Genomic DNA, 16,336 nt, shown 5'->3' on the forward strand with positions numbered 1-16,336 from the left:
CCTCCCGATTAGCTGGGATTACAGGTGCACACCACCATGCCCCACCAATTTTTTTGTAGAGATGAGGTTTCACCATTTTCCCGAGACTGGTCTCAAACTTCTTGGCTCAAGTGATCCACTACCTTGGCTTCCCACAGTGCTGGGATTACAGGTGTGAGCCACCGTGCCCAGCCAGTTTTCTCTTTTGGAGAGTGTCATATAAATGGAACCATACAGTATGCAAACTTTTAACATTGGCTCCTTTTACTCAGCATGATATCCTTGCCCTTTATCCAAGTGATTGTTTGTATCAATAGCCTTTTCCTTTTTGTTGCCAAGTAGTATTTCGTCATATGGATGTACCACAGTTTCTTTGTTCATTCACCTCCTGAAGGACATTTGGGTTGTTTCCAGTTTTTGATAATTATGAATAGAGTTGTTATAAACATTTGTGTACAGGTTTTCATGTGAACATAAGATTTCAGTTCTCCAGGTTAGAAACCCAAGCATGCAATTGCTGGTTCATATGGTGTGTGAGTGTTTAACTTTATAAGAAATTGCCAAATCATTTCAACCATTTCAAAGAATTACAGACACCATGACATGTCCCTCCTAAATGTTTGGACATACATTTCCAAGCATGAGAATTTCTCTTCTCAAATCACAATGCTATTATCATAAGCTAACAAGGGTTAGCTTATGAAACCTATTTAAAAACAAAAGGACGGGTATGGTGGCTTGGCTGGGTGCAGTGGCTCACGCCTGTAATCCCAGCGCTTTGGGAGGCTGAGGCGGGTGGATCACCTGAGGTCAGGAGTTCGAGACCAGCCTGGCCAACATGGCGAAACCCCATCTCTACTAAAAATACAGAAATTAGCTGGGCATGGTGGCGCACACCTATAATCTCAGCTACTCAGGAGGCTGAGGCAGGAGGCAGGAGAATGGCTTGAACCTGGGAGGCAGAGGTTGCAGTTGCAATGAGCTGAGATTGTGCCATTGTACTCCAGCCTGGGCAACAAGAGCAAAATTCGGTTAAAAAAAAAAAAAATACAAGATCAGCAAAAATCAGTTGTGTTTCTATACTCTAGCAATGGATAGTCATCAATTTAACCCAGGAGATGAAAAACATATACATTGAAAACTGCAGTACATTGCTGAAAGAAATTAAAGACCTAATTAAATGGAACGACATCTCATGTTCATGGATTGGGAGACTTAATATTGACTTAATATTGTTAAGACAGCAATACTTCTCAAAATGACCTACTAACTCGTGATGATTATTTTTAGTTGTCAGCTTGACTGGATTAAAGGACACCCAGATAGCTGATAAAGCATTATTTCTGGGCATGTTTGTGATGGTGTCTCTGCAAGAGAATGGCATTTGAATTAAGTGGATTGAGTAAGCAACGTCTGCCCTCACCTAATGTGGGTAGGCACTATCCAATTGGCTAATGACCCAGATAGAACAAAAAAGCAAAGGAAAGGTGAATTTGCTTTCTCTCTTCTGGAGCTGGGACACCCTTTTTCTCCTGCTCTTGGACATCAGAACTCCAGATTCTTAGGCTTTTTGGCTTTCCTGGTTCTGAGGCCTTCAGACTTCGACTGAGTCATGCTACTGAGTTCCTTGGTTTTGCAGTTTGCAGATGGCGTATTCTCAGCCTCTGTTAACTATATGAGCCACTTCTCCTAATAAATCCCCTTTCATCCATATCGCTCTCCCTCTCTTTCTCTTCTATTTATTATCTATCTCTGGAGAACCTGACAAATACAAGATTCATTGTAGTCTCTATCAATATTCCAATTTTTTTTTGTAGAAATGCAAAATTCCATCCTCAAATTCATATGGAATTGCAATGGGCCTGAATAGTCAAAACAATATTGAAAAAGAGAAAGTTAAAAGACTTACACTTGGCCAAGCACGGTGGCTCTCGCCTGTAATCCCAGCACTTTGGGAGGCCAAGGCAGGTGGATTACCTGAGGTCAGGAGTTTGAGACAAGCCTGGCCAACATGGTGAAACCCCATCTGTACTAAAAATACAAAAATTAGCCGGACATGGTGGCACGCACCTGTAGTCCCAGCTACTTGGGAGGCTGAGGCAGGAGAATTGCTTGAACTTGGGAGGCGGAGGTTGCAGTGAGCTGAGATTGTGCCATTGCACTCCAGCCTGGGCAACAAGAGCAAAATTCTGTCTCAAAAAAAACACAACAACAACAATAACCCACAATGAGATACCACTTCACATCCACTAGGATGGCTATAATTTAAAACAATGGAAAGTGGCAAAAGTTGGCAAGGCTAGGAAGAAATAAGAACTTTCATACATTGCAGGTAGGAATGTAAATGTAGCAGCTTCTTTGGAAAACATTTTGATGGTTCCTCAAAAAGTTAAACATAGACTTAGCATGTGACCCAACAATTCCTCTTCTAGGCACATACCCAAGAGAAATGAAAACATGCCCACACAGAAACTTGTGCACAAATGTTTATAAGAGCATTATTCATATTAGACAAAAGGTGGAAACAACTCAAATGTGCATTAATGAATGAACAGATAAACAAACTGTGGTATATAAATGCAATGGAATATTATTTTGCCACAAAATGGAATGAAGTATCAGAACATGCTCAAATGGATGAACCTCAGAAACATGCTAAGCGAAAGAAGCCAAGTACAAAAGGTCACACATTTTATGATTCCTTTTATATGAATATTTAGAATAGGCAAATCTATAAAGATAAGAAACAGATTAGTGATTGCTAGAGGGTGGGGGAAGAGAGTACTGGGTGTGATTACTTAAATAGTATGGAATTTTTTTTTTTTTTTTTCAAGTAGAGACAGGGTCTCACTGTGTCACCTAGGCTGGAGTGCAGTGACGCAATCATAACTCACTGCAGCCTCCACCTCCTGGGCACAAGTGAACCTCCTACCTCAACCTCCAAAGAAGCTGAGACCACAGGTGCATGCCACCATGATCAGCTAATTTATTTTTATTTTTTGTAGAGACGGGGGTCTCCCTATGTTGCCTAGGTTGGTCTCAAACACATGGGCTCAAGTGATCCTCGTCCCTTGGCCTCCCAGAGTGTTGGGATTACAGGCTTGAGCCACTGTGCCCAGCCTTTTATTTTCTTGACTTTAACTTTTTCAAGAGACCGAGCCAGTCATCCTCTAGGAATTGTCTATTGTTTCCTCATCTTGTTTAGCTCGCTGCCCCATTCTCTGCCCTTGTAAACTGGAAGTTAGAGCTAAAGACCTGAGTTAGGTTCCTTACCACTTTTGTCAAGCACACTTCTGGGCCATGTAGGGTACATAAGGAGGCAGATCACATGGCTACACTACCATTTGTGATGCTAAATTGATCACTGGATTAAGACTGGGAAAGCCAGATTTTTCCATGGGCAATGTATTTTTTTTTCTTTTTTTCTTTTTTTTTGAGATGGAGTCTCACTCTGTCACCCAGGCTGGAGTGCAATGGTGTGGTCTTGGCTCACTGCAACCTCCACCTCCCGGGTTCAAGCAATTCTCCTGTCTCAGCCTCCCGAGGAGCTGGGACTACAGACGCGTGTCACCACACCTGGCTAATTTTTGTATTTTTAGTAGAGACGGGGTTTCATTATGTTGGCCAGGCTGGTCTCAAACTCCTGACCTTGTGATCCGCCCACCTCGGCCTCCCGAAGTGCTGGGATTACAGGGCATGAGCCACCATGCCAGCCAGCAATGTTCTTTTTTGCCCTTTGCCGCTGACCATCCCTCTAGGGTGAAACTGGCAGCATAGGCGAATATCTAGTTTCCCTGAAGAATCCTTTTTGAGTCTCCCCAACACCCCTGCCATGTAAATTATTATATCTCATTTTATGAATAAAGAAACTGGTTGGGCGCGGTGGCTCACGCCTGTAATCTCAGCACTTTGGGAGGCTGAGGCGGGTGGATCACCTGAGGCTAGGAGTTCAGGATCAGCTTGGGCAACATGATGAAGCCCCATCTCTACTGAAAATACAAAAAATTAGCTGGGCATGGTGGCTCATGCCTGTAATCCCAGCTACTTAGGAGGCTGAAGCACGAGAATCACTTGAACCCGGGAGGCAGAGGTTGCAGTGAGCCGAGATCATGTCACTGCATTGCAGCCTGGGTGACAGAGTGAGACCCTGTCTCAAAAGGGGGGAAAAAGAAAGAAAAAAAAGAGAAACTGAGTTTCAGGGAGACTCAATACTTTCCCCAGTGCATGGAGAGATATTTTGAGATTTTCACTTGTATTGTTTTCCTTCCCTTTATTCTGCCCTTTTGCATGTTGCCCAATGCCAGCAGACAGCCTGATGTACTTAGGTACCCTCACAGGGTGGGCAGGTTCTACCTTCCCAAATGCGAGCAGCTCTGGCTGGCCCTGCCTATTAGCATGGTCCTGTGAAGGCTGAGGACACAGCTTGAGACCCCGAGGACAGTGGTAACTGGAGAGAAACCGGCACGATGGGAGGAATGCCCCCGGCCCCCTCCCCCCTCCCCCCATCTCTCCCCCACCCTCCACTACCTAAGCCTTTTGTAAGCAAGAGGAGCAGACCAGATCTCCTGGAAAGGAGAAAAAAAAAAAGAAAAAGGAAAAAAATTCTCCCATCTGTTGAGTATTAACCTCTGAACCATTTAACCAAACATTGGCTTCTCCTGTCATTTGATAAGGTGTATCCAGCAAAGGGAGATGAGAAAATTGGGAGGTTATTCTTTTAAATTACATCAGCAGGGGGTTTGTTCCTGCCACAGAGCTTGGAGGGTCCCGTCTGGGACATCACATCACCACCAGCACACTCAAAGACAGGCTTGAGTGCTTCCCTCTGCCTGGGAGTTCAGGCATTCACAGGGATATTTAAAAAAAAGAAGCAGGAGGGTTTTGAAAATAAAGTCCATGCACGGCAGGCTGTCTGCCCTGAGCCAGCACTGTAGCAAGGGGTGATTATGGAGGAAGGAATGGTTTGTGTCACCGTCACACGGAAACGTCCAACGGCTTTTCTGCAGAGACAACACCTCTCAGTCTTCCAGAGACTCTCTGCTCAGACTTCCGGAGCTGTCGGGGACCTCCAAAGCCACTCCGCCTGTCCCAGCCCCCCTTTGAGTTGGGTTTCTCAGCAGGATGGGCCAGCGAGCAGTCTAGACAGATAGGGACCTTCAGTGCTGGCCAGCTGGTTTCCGCTGGCAGGTCGGACCCGTTGTGAGGACATCAAGCCCTGGACAGAGGGCAGGAGCCCAGACTTTGGCTGCTGTCTTTGGTCTAGCCCTCCCTCTTGTCCCTCTTCTGAACTCCAACTGATAAGAGCAGCTTATCTCCCTAGGCTTAGGTCCTTGCTGAACTAGTCCCTTCTCTCTGGTCCTCAGTTTCCCCATGAGTGCAAGGAGCTGGATGGGAGGGTCTCCAAGGGCCTATCATCTCTGCTACATAGTGGTGTTTGTTCTTAAGATTCCTTTGGCCGGGCACGGTGGCTCACACCTGTAATCCCAGCACTTTGGGAGGCTGAGGCAGTCAGATTGCCTGAGGTCAGAAGTTTGAGACCAGCCTGGACAACATGGTGAAACCCCATCTCTACTAAAAATACAAAAATTAGCCGGGTGTGGTGGCGGGCACCTGTAATCCCAGCTACTTTGGAGGCTGAGGCAGGAGAATTGCTTGAACCCAGGAGGCAGAGGTTGCAGTGAGCCGAGATTGTGCCACTGTACTCCAGCCTGGGTGACAGAGTGAGACTCTGTCTAAAAAAAAAAAAAAAATTGCTTGGCGCGGTGGCTCACACCTGTAATCCCAGCACTTTGGGAGGCCGAAGTGGGTGGATCACGAGGTCAGGAGATCAACACCATCCTGGCTAACATGGTGAAACCCTGTCTCTACTAAAAAATACAAAAAATTAGCCGGGCGTGGTGGTGGGCGCCTGTACTCGGAAGGCTGAGGCAGGAGAATGGCGTGAACCCGGGAGGCCAAGCTTGCCGTGAGCCGAGATCACGCCACTGCACTCCAGCCTGGGTGACAGAGGAAGACTCCATCTCAAAAAAAAAAAAAAAAAATTCTTTGGTGGGGGGAAACACCTATTCTCTACCTTTCCCAGTGACTTGCAGCCCATTTGTTGAACGTCTTCCCTGCCATCTTTTCTAGCCTCATTTCACTGACACTTCACTCCTTTTTTTTTTTTTTTTTGAGATAGAGTCTTGTTCTGTCACCCAGGCTGGAGTGCAGTGGAGCAATATTGGCTCACTGCATGCTCAGCCTCCCGGGTTCACACCATTCTCCTGCCTCAGCCCAGCTGAAACTTCATTCCTTTTATCTGGTCCTTGGTTTCCACAGCCAGTGAGGTCTTGCCTACCTCCTCCCTTGGACTCACTAATCTATCTCTCATATATCACTTCTTCCCCAGTAAAGGCAAGGGAAAGGTAGCCCACTCTCCCTGTTCACTAACTGAGCTCCAGGTTCGGGACTGGGCTCTTCCATGTGTGTTAGCTTATTTAAACTTCACAACAGCTCAGAGCCATGGATGAAGTCCCACTTCAGATGAAGAAAGTGAGGCTCAGAAACAGTGGCTTGGCCAAGCTTCCACACTAGGAAGAGGAGGAGCTGGGATTCAGAGCAGATCTGTTTGAGCCTAAAGGCCAGATTCTTTCCACCATATCATATAACACCTTCCCTGAGTCCCTTAGTCATTGGGGCTCTTCCTGAGCAAGATTCCTTCCTGGAAGAGACTCCAGGCACCTTGAGGACAGGGGAGGAAGAATAGCAGAGAGGCAAGGCATGGAATCTTGCTCCAAAGACCTAACCCTCCTCGGGCAGACAGGGGAAGAGAAAGGGAAGTACTCAAGGCTCAGAAACTGGTCAGGACATGGCAATAATAAACTTGAGCCCAGGGTTCCACTGCATGTGACTTCACACCTAATCCATTTCCCATCTCAAGTGATATCAGGGTGTTGCTGACCAGGGTGGCTCTCCAGAGAGGGCTCTATAGTGACTTCCTTCCAACAGCTCAAATAACACAACACAAGGCACGCCATTTCCAACACAGAGTAGGTATGTAATCTTGAGCAACAGGGGGCTCTGAGACCACCCTCTGTTAGAGCCTTGATTTCCTCATCTGCATAATGGGCATAAGATTATCTATACATCTCAGCAGGTTGTGGTGGACAACAACAGTGAAAAGACTGCACTAGCTTTGATGTCAAAAATACCGTTTTGCCAGGCGCAGTGGCTCACACCTGTAATTGCAGCAATTTGGGAGGCCAAGGAGGGACAATTGCTTGAGCCCAGGAGTTGGAGACCAGCCTGGGCAACACAGTGAGACCTTGTCTCTACAAAAAATTTAAAAATTAGCCAGTGTGGTGGTGAGCACCTGTAGTCACAGCTATTTGGGAGGCTGAGGTGGGAGGATCGCTTGAACCCAGGAGGTTGAGGCTACAGTGAGCTGTGGTCGTGCCACTGCACTCTAGCCTGGATGACAGAGGGAGATCCTGTCTCAAAAAAATTAAAAATTGTTCTTTTTCTTATTCTCTCATAGTGCCCATCCCAAGTCTTACCTGTAGCAGACACCTGGCAGATGTTTATTGGATGTATACCAGCCACTAACCTTTGGACCACCCTCGAGAGCTTATTGAATGTTTCCACACCTCATGTTCTTCTTCTTCTTCTTTTTTTTTTTTTTTTGAGATGGAGTCTCACTCTGTTGCACTCCCAGACTGGAGTGCAATGGCGCAATCTCAGCTCACTGCAACCTCCACCTCCTGGGTTCAAGCAATTCTCCTGCCTCAGCCTCCCGAGTAGCTGAGATTATAGGTGTGTGCCACCATGCCCAGCTAATTTTTGTATTTTTAGTAGAGATGGGGTTTCACCATGTTGGCCAGGCTGGTCTTGAACTCCTGACCTCAGGTGATCCACCCGCCTCAGCCTCCCAGAGTGCTGGATTACAGGCGTGAGCCACCGCACCCAGCCCTTATATTCTTTAATTATCCCAATAGCCTTTCAGAAGGCAGGGTTTGCCCTTGCTCTCATTTACAGATGTGGAAACTGAGGCTGATCCTTTGTGGCTTCCAGCTTGCTGAGGGGTTAAGGTGCTTTTCGGAGCCCTCTGCTGACAGTTCTCTGTCTTCTTGTTCTTTGGAGAGAGCAGCCAGCTGCAGCCCAGATGGGGAGACCCGGCTGGCCGCAAAGGAGTTAGGTGGGTGGGAATAGCCTACCATTTCCTCTCTTGAAGACAAATGGTTCAGGGGCCATTGGAGGCTCTGCAGGCTATGCTGTGGCTGGATTAGGAGCCTCCGTGGGGCGGGTGATGTGCTCGTCTTGAAAACAGTTCCTGCCTTGTGAGGTGGCCACTTGGAGGATAGAATCAGCGGACAGGGTGCTCAGTAAGCTCCCTCCCCTTCCCCTCACACCACCACTCTCTAAATAGCTTTGTTTAGGCCCTAGGCCCCAGAGGTCCTCATCCTGGCCCGTGAAAACGAAGGGATGCTAAAGAGGGTGCCATCTTGGCCAACATTTTGTTTGGCTAGGATTTTGAGCCCTCTCCTCTGGCCATGGAGTGAGCAGATACACACACAAACTCAGAAAACACCCATACAATGCACACACCCACAGGCCCATAGATGTGTGCACACACAGGTACACACACACACACATACACATGTGTACACATATGTGCGTACATTCACACCTCCAAGGAGCAGCCATGAACTTCCCCAGGCTCGCAGAGCTGCGTTAAGCCCCTCAGGAGAGGAGGAAAGGAAGCTGCGTGTCATATATCATTTCTCTCCAAACAGGCAGTGTCCTCTCTGCCCAAAGCAGGGGTGGGGGTGGTTGGCGGCCATGAACTGGTCTCTGGAAGGAGCCCCTCTGGCCCATATTTCACAGACACCCCAGACAGAGCCTGCTGTCAGGAGCGCTGTCTAATTTCCTCCCGACTGCCGGCCCGGATCCCCCCAACAAAGAGGGGCATTGTGTCCTGCCCCCACCCCTGGCATCTGCTCCACAGAGATCCGGCAGGGGATGCACAGAGGGGATTTGTGGGATGAAGGCCCCGCATCCTGTGCCACAGCTCCCAGAAGGGCCACAGATTCTTGAGTAGAAAGAGCCTGGTCCTGGCTGAGGGGTCCCCCAGGCTCATGGGCCTCGGCCACTCCAGTGTCCCCACAAGCAGTCCTCTCGAGTAATAGCTTCTCCTCATGCCTGTCAGGGAAGAGGTGTGTGAACGGGAGCAGCTGAGGATGAAAGGGCATTTGAAGGGGCCCAGGCCTCCCCCACCCTCTCTTAGAAGAAACACAGCCTTCAGCACTTGGTACCGGCTTCTAGAGGGGGACTTGCCTGCTTGGCAGGCCTGCAGGGCACGTTGCTGTGGGGAAGAGACAGTTGTGCCTGGTTTTTCCATACTCTAGATCTTTCACGGGCTGGTCATGCTGGGAAGGAAAAGTGGGGTCCTAGGGGCAGAGCCATGGCAAGACAAGATGAAGGGAGGGTGGACGGTCAAGCTTGACAATGGGCTGAGCGCCCTGGGGACTTCCTGGGAGAACACAGTCAAGGAGTGCCCTGGGCCTTCACTTTCTGGTTCCTTCCTGAAGAGGCTGCTCCTCCCCAGCTGCCCCTGGGTGAAGATCTGAGCGATGCCTCCCATGGAGGGGGTGTGGGTGTGAAGGGATTGACATAGTGGCTGAATCGGTATTGTAAGATGTGCTTGGGGCTGTCATGTGTGGCCACAGTGTGAAAAGTTCTGTTCTGGGTTAACGCATCAGAAGCAAATCTGGATCTGGCATCCTCCAAGCCCTTGACTTTCCCCACGATCCCCTACTGCCTCTCAGCAGCGCTTCTTTTTTGGTATAGCTTGGTGCTTTGAAAACATTTTGCCCATAGTGTCTGTTTAACCTTTGTACTCAAGGCAGAACAAGGTATTAGAATGCTCAGTTTTTTGCAGTTGGGAAATCGGTCCAGGGAAGATGGGTGGTTTGCTAAAAGCCACGCAGCAAACAAGTAGAAAAGCAGATACTGAAACCTAGGCCTCCTCCTCTGGGCTCCATGCTTGTGCTGACACTGTGTTGCAGCCTCCCTGAAGAAGGGGAAGAGCACTCTGACTAGAATCTGGGGTGTGTGTGTCTCTGTGTGTGTGTGTGTGTGTGTGTGAGAGAGAGAGAGAGAGAGACAGACTGACAGAGGGCACTCACTCCCACTTGGAGGGCCCACTCTGAGCCAGGCACCATGCGAGGCATTCTGTAGACCTTACCCCATTTTCCTGGGGACAGTCTGACCATCTCCACTCACCCTACCTAGAACTTAACACATAGTTAGCACTCAAGTAATATTTTTGTGGAGTGAATGAATGAATCTAATCCTCCTATCAGCCTGTGAGTAAAATATGATCTGTACTTTGTAGGAGCATTTTTCAACAAGTGTTTATCAAGCACCACTACTCCTACGGGCCACTGGATGAGGAAACTGAGGCTCAGAGAAGATGAATGACTCCATGCAGGCCACACAGCTAATCTGTGGCACAGCCTGTGTTGGAACTGGAATCTGTCAGTGTCCAAAGCTGGTGTGTGTGCGTGTGTGTGTGTACCTGGGGGTAGGGTGAGAGCCGTGTGTGTGTGTGTGTGTGTGTGTGTGTGTGTGTGTGTGTGTGTGTGTGTACGTGCGGGTAGGGTGAGAGCAGTAGGGAGGGAAGGTGATAAGAAACACAGGGTTTCTCCTCCTGCAATGCAGAGAATTTTTTTTTTTTTTTTTTTTTTAAGGAGATGGAGTCTCGCTCTGTCGCCCAGGCTGGAGTGCAGTGGGACCATCTCGGTTCTCTGCAACCTCCGCCTCCTGGGTTCAAGCAATTCTCCTGCCTCAGCCTCCTGAATAGCTGGGACTACGGGCACACATCACCACGCCCAGCTAACTTTTTGTATTTTGGTAGAGACGGGGTTTCACCGTGTTGCCCAGGCTGGTCACGAACTCCTGAGCTCAGGCAATCCACCTACCTCGGCCTCCCAAAGTGCTAGGATTATAGGCATGAGCCAGCGTGCCCAGCCAATGCAGAGAATATTTTAAAGGAAAATATCCTGAAGATAGCACGGTCCCACCAGGCAGTCAGCCAGCTCAGACACAGGCCTGCAGCTCTCTTAGCCAGGTGCACCGGGTGCTTTAGACAGGATTTGTGTTCCTGGAAAACTGGTTTTAAATCATTTTTTAAAACACAAATAAAACCATCCTTTGCAGCCACTGGGGAAGCCTGTAGCTTGCTGGGAGGCTGCAGCAAGGTTTTTTTTTTAACCAGGAGGAATTTTTTAGAGCCTTTGGATCTGCCCTACTGGATTTTCTCAAAGCAGGGTAAATCTGCTGGATGGTGGAGAAAGCCAACCACGAGGCTCTCGCCAAGATGAGCACAGACTCAGTGGACTTTCATCCTGGGGGTTCTCAGACCCTGGCTGAGCCTGTTCTCTTCCCACTAACACTGGATTGAAGCCCAGCCGTGGGCCCCGGCTCTGGGGACAGGCTGGAGTCCTGAGCCAGCAGCTCCGGTTAGGAAATTAATAAAGAAAGAGAAGCTCTTGCAGCCAGGCCCACGGCGAGAGACGAGTTAGGTCATGTCTCTTTCTGTTCAATCGGATATTAGTCCCAACCCTGATGTCACCTTGAAGCTATTAAGTGTCACCCTCAGAGACGTGCGCGAGTGGCTCACAAACCTCTTATCAGGCACGCCTCTGAGTCTCGCTGTTGTCAGTGGTCAGGCTCTGGAAGCTGTTTTTTTTGCCAACCACGGGTCAAAGAGGAGAGGCTTGTCCAGACTTCAGACAGAGCTCAGAGAGTGGGGGAGGGATTTGCAGAGAACCTTGGTCCCAGAGGGTTCCCTGGGGCTGTAGAAACTGTGTGACTGTTCAGTGCCCCTCTTCAAGGGCATGGCCGGCCAGACTTGGTGGTCTCTGAAGCCCTGACTGCATCAAGCCACCTAACCAGCTTCTGGACTGAGCTTCTCCTACACTGTCCACATGTCCAGCAATGGGCAGTTTTGAACCGAGAAGTCAGTGATGTCAATAGTTTAATGGTTCCTCCATCCATCCATCCATCCATCCATCCATCCATCCATCCATCCATCCATGTGTCCACTCATCCAATACTACCTATTGAACATTTATTATGTTCCAGGCATCATGTGGTAGCTGGGAATAAAATGGTCAGAGAAACACATCCCTTTCTCTTTCTTCCAACCTATAAAGCAGACCATAAATGAATAAGCAAACAAAAAATAGAAGAATGACAAATTGTGGTAGTGGCCATAAAGGAACACACACAAGGTGGGAAGAATAAAGGAACAGTCGTGGCCACAGGTAGCATTAGAGAAGGGCATGGATTTAAGATTTTTTTTTTTTAAAGACAGAGTCTCGCTCTGTTGCCCAGGCTGGAGTGCAGAGTCATGATCTCAGCTCACTGCAACCTCTGCCTCCCGGGTTCAAGTGATTCTCATGCCTCAGCCTCCCAAGTAGCTGGGAATACAGATATGTGCCACGACGCCCAGCTAATTTTTGTATTTTTAGTAGAGACGGGGTTTCACCATGTTGGCCAGGCTGGTCTCGAACTCCCAACCTCAGGTGATCTGCCTGCCTCGGCCTTTCAAAGTGCTGGGATTACATGTGTGAGCCACTGCGCCCAGCCGGATTCGAGATATTTTTCAAAGTGTTTCGGAACTATTCAGGTAGCCAGGGTTGGCAGCAAATGGGACTGAGAAGGGGCAGCCAGTGAGAGAAGGAATGTGAGAGCCCAGCACCACGGTGGCCAAGAGATGACATGACTGACCAGTGCTTCACTGGTGGTTGTGAGGGATTAGCAGGCACAGGCTCCTCTGTCTGGCCGGAGAATATATAGCTTTTAAGGGCAATCATTTCCACTCAATGGAAGGAAAGAAAGCCACCCACCATAGGCTTACCCAGTCACTGGAATTGTGGTGCTTTGGGGGTCTGGACAGAAAAGAGTAGATCTCTCCCTGACACTGATTCTCATCTTTGAATAGAAGAACTATCAGAAATGCACGCATCCATCTTAGGACCTGGCCCAGGCAGGTGAGCAGATTTCTGAAGGCCTGAGCCCCTCTAGGCCTTTTCCTTTGGAAATGGATTCCCTACTCGCTTGCTTCATTTCTCTCTTTTTTTCATATCTCCTCACCTCTCTCAGCAGGTCAGCCACACACTCACTCGTCCCTGATGCTCTCTCAAGGATGGAGAAAACCATTACTGAAAAGTTACTGTCTGGGAATTCTCACTTGTTTGGATTCCTACCAAGCCACCATCTCTGGTCACACTCACTGGTTCCCATCACTGGTTCCCATCACTGGTTCCCATCAGGGAGTTGCCAGTGGGTGGCCTTGCTTCCTTAATGCAGCTTTGCCCTCGGGAGAAAGTGGAGGATTTTTACCAACTTGAAGAACAGCTGGTCCCAGCTACTGCTCACCCGACGCTGGTCAATCAAACACCAACGCTGAAGAGGGAGAGGAGTGCAGGGAATGTTCAAAAGAAACCAGAAAGCTCTTGATTGATGTGTGCATGTACTTTTAATTTCATGATCAAACTCTCCTCAGTGGGCTTATTAACTGGGTTTATTGGGGAAAGGAAAATTCTCACACTGAGGTTTTTTTCTGATAGTTTTAGAAATTGGTGAATGTTGCTGCCTCGTGTTAGGCATTGATCTACTATTGAAAATTAGTTTGGGCTGGGTGCAGTGACTCATGCCTGTAACCCCAGGGCCTTGGGAGATGAAACAGGAGGATCTCTTGAGGCCAGAAGTTCAAGATCAGCCTGGGCAACATAGTGAGACCCCCATCTCTACAAAGCAATTTAAAAATTAGCTGGGCATGGTGGTTCACACCTTTAGTCCCAGCTAGCTACTCAGGCGGCTGAGGTGGGAGGACTGCTCGAGGATAGGAGTTTGAGGCTGCAGTGAGCCATGATCATACCACTGCACTCCAGCTTGGGAAATGAAGTATCTTAAAAAAAAAAAAAAAAAAAAAAAAACTTGGGCCATATTTATATTAAAACTTCCTGCGTATTCCTTTAGAGTGCTCCTAGAATCCATAAGTCCTTGGGGCTCCAGGTGTGGGAGAGCACTCCAGACAGAAGGGAATGAGCCAAGGAATGGAGAAGAGAAATCACATGGCCTGTGGCTGTGGAATGGAAGGTGGCTTGGTCTTTCTAGAGCCCAGGATGTGTGGCAGAGGTGGTAGGTTTCGGCTGTGGAGGTGGTCAGGGGCTGGAACATGGAGACCTGTGAAGGCTCTTTATTTTGTAGGTGAGGGAAGCTACCGATAGGTTTTAAATTGGTGGTGACAGGGTTGAATTTTTTTTGTGATCACTCTACGGGCTGAGAGGAGATGGGATTTGAGCAACCTCAGATCAGGCGGAGATCTCTCAGAGACTTTAATTCAAGTGAGACGTCAACAGCTAGAAGGAAGGCAGTGGTGGTGGGAAGACAATGCCGTGGGTGGGAGAAGTATCTATATGGGAAGTAAAATGAGCAAGACCAGGTAGTGGATTGGTTCAGAAAAGCAGAGGTCAGCATGATGATGTGCCCCAGGTTTCCAGTGTGAATGAACAAGTAGGTTGTGGTGTTGCCAGCTAAAGTAGAAGAATCAGAATGCAGGCAGTAGTGCTCACCCAATTGCGGGAATGGCGATTTCCCCTTCAGATATCAGAGTTTGAGATGCTTATAGTCATCCTAGGTGGCAAAGGGCAGCAGGCAGCAGAATATAAAAGCTTAGGCACCCAGATCAGGCATAGGAAGTGTTGGCCTGGGGCCAGAATGCCTCAATTCCAAACCCAGCTTCATCACTGGAGTGGTCAGTTTTCACGAGCTCCTGTGGTAGCGACAAGTGACCCACAAATCCCAGTGGCTTACAGCAACAAATGTTTATATCCTCACTGACATCTGTGAAGGCTATGGGGTCAGCTTTGGCTTTGTTCTATGTTTTTCTCCTTCTGGAACCCAGAGATCCTCCATTTCAGCCTCGTACAGAGGGAAAAGAGCAGGAGCACAGCCGTGTGATGACCTGTAAAGCTTCTGCGGGTCATCAGAAGGATACAGCACATATCCTTCTGCTCACATTCTATTGGCCAAAGCAGGCCACAAGGACAAGCTGATGTCAATTAGGTGAGGAAGTGTGCCCTTACCGCCGCAGGTGCATCATATGGCAATGATCAGGGAGGCACGTTCCCCAGTGGAGAGGGAACAAGATAACCGGGCCCAATAATACAATCCACCCCAAACACTAACCACCATAAAACCTTGGGAGTTTACTCAGCTTCTCTCCGCCTTGGTTACCTCATGTGTGAAATGGGAATGACGGTAGTACTACCTCTTAGGATGGCTAAGAGAATTCACTTAGTTTGTACATGTAAAGCAGAACAGTGCTCAATATGGTGCAAACACTATGTAAATGCAGGTGAATGGAGGGGAGGGGCTAGGGGTTAGTGTTCCATAGGCACAGGGTCTCAGTTTGGGAAGATGAAAACGTTCTGGAGATGGATAGTGGCAATGGCTGCACAACAATGAGAAAATGCTTAATGCCATGGAACTGTGCACTTCAAAATGGTTAAAATGATAACTTTTATTTTATGTCAGAGTATTTTACAACAATTTTAAAAAATGTAGGCCGGGCGCGGTGGCTTATGCCTGTAATCCCAGCACTTCAGGAGGCCGAGGTGGGAGGATCACCTGAGGTCAGGAGTTTGAGACCAACCTGGCCAATATGGTGAAACCCCATCTCTATTAAAAATACAAAAATTAGCCATATCCTAGCTACTCAGGAGGCTGAGGCAGGAGAATCGCTTGAACCCGGGAGGCAGAGTTTGCGGTGAGCCAAGATTGCGCCACTGCACTCCAGCCTGGGCTACAGAGCGAGGCTGTCTCAAAAAACAAACAAACAAAAAAAGTAGGTGGATGAGATCATCTGGGGAGAGATTGAAAAATAGGGAAGGTGGTGGAAGAAAGAGAAAACCTTGAGAACCAGCTGTGAGAGCAGAAGCATCGAAAAAGGGGCTTGCATGGGGGACAGAGAAGGAACATCTAGGACAGATGAGGAAAGCCAGAAGAGGGTGATGTTCCCTGAAGCCTGAGTCCCCTGAAGCCAGAGTTGAGTTTCCAGCAGGAGGGTGGACAGGGGTGACTGAGCGTGTCCATGTTGCTTGGCTGTGAACCTGAACCTGAGCCACTGAACCCACCTCCATTTGGCACCTTCATTTTGGTGGCTCTGCCTGATTCCAGCTCCTGGTGATGTCACTTCCAGGCACTGCCCACACCTGGCCCAGGCTGCCTCAATGCAAGATCCTGGCCAGGTCTCCTCTCCTGCCTCCCTCTCTCCCCTCACCGTAGCCATTGTAGCCAACAATGTCCA

The sequence above is a fragment of the Pongo pygmaeus genome, chromosome 19 (genome assembly GCF_028885625.2).
Source record: "Pongo pygmaeus isolate AG05252 chromosome 19, NHGRI_mPonPyg2-v2.0_pri, whole genome shotgun sequence".
NCBI lineage: Eukaryota > Metazoa > Chordata > Mammalia > Primates > Hominidae > Pongo > Pongo pygmaeus.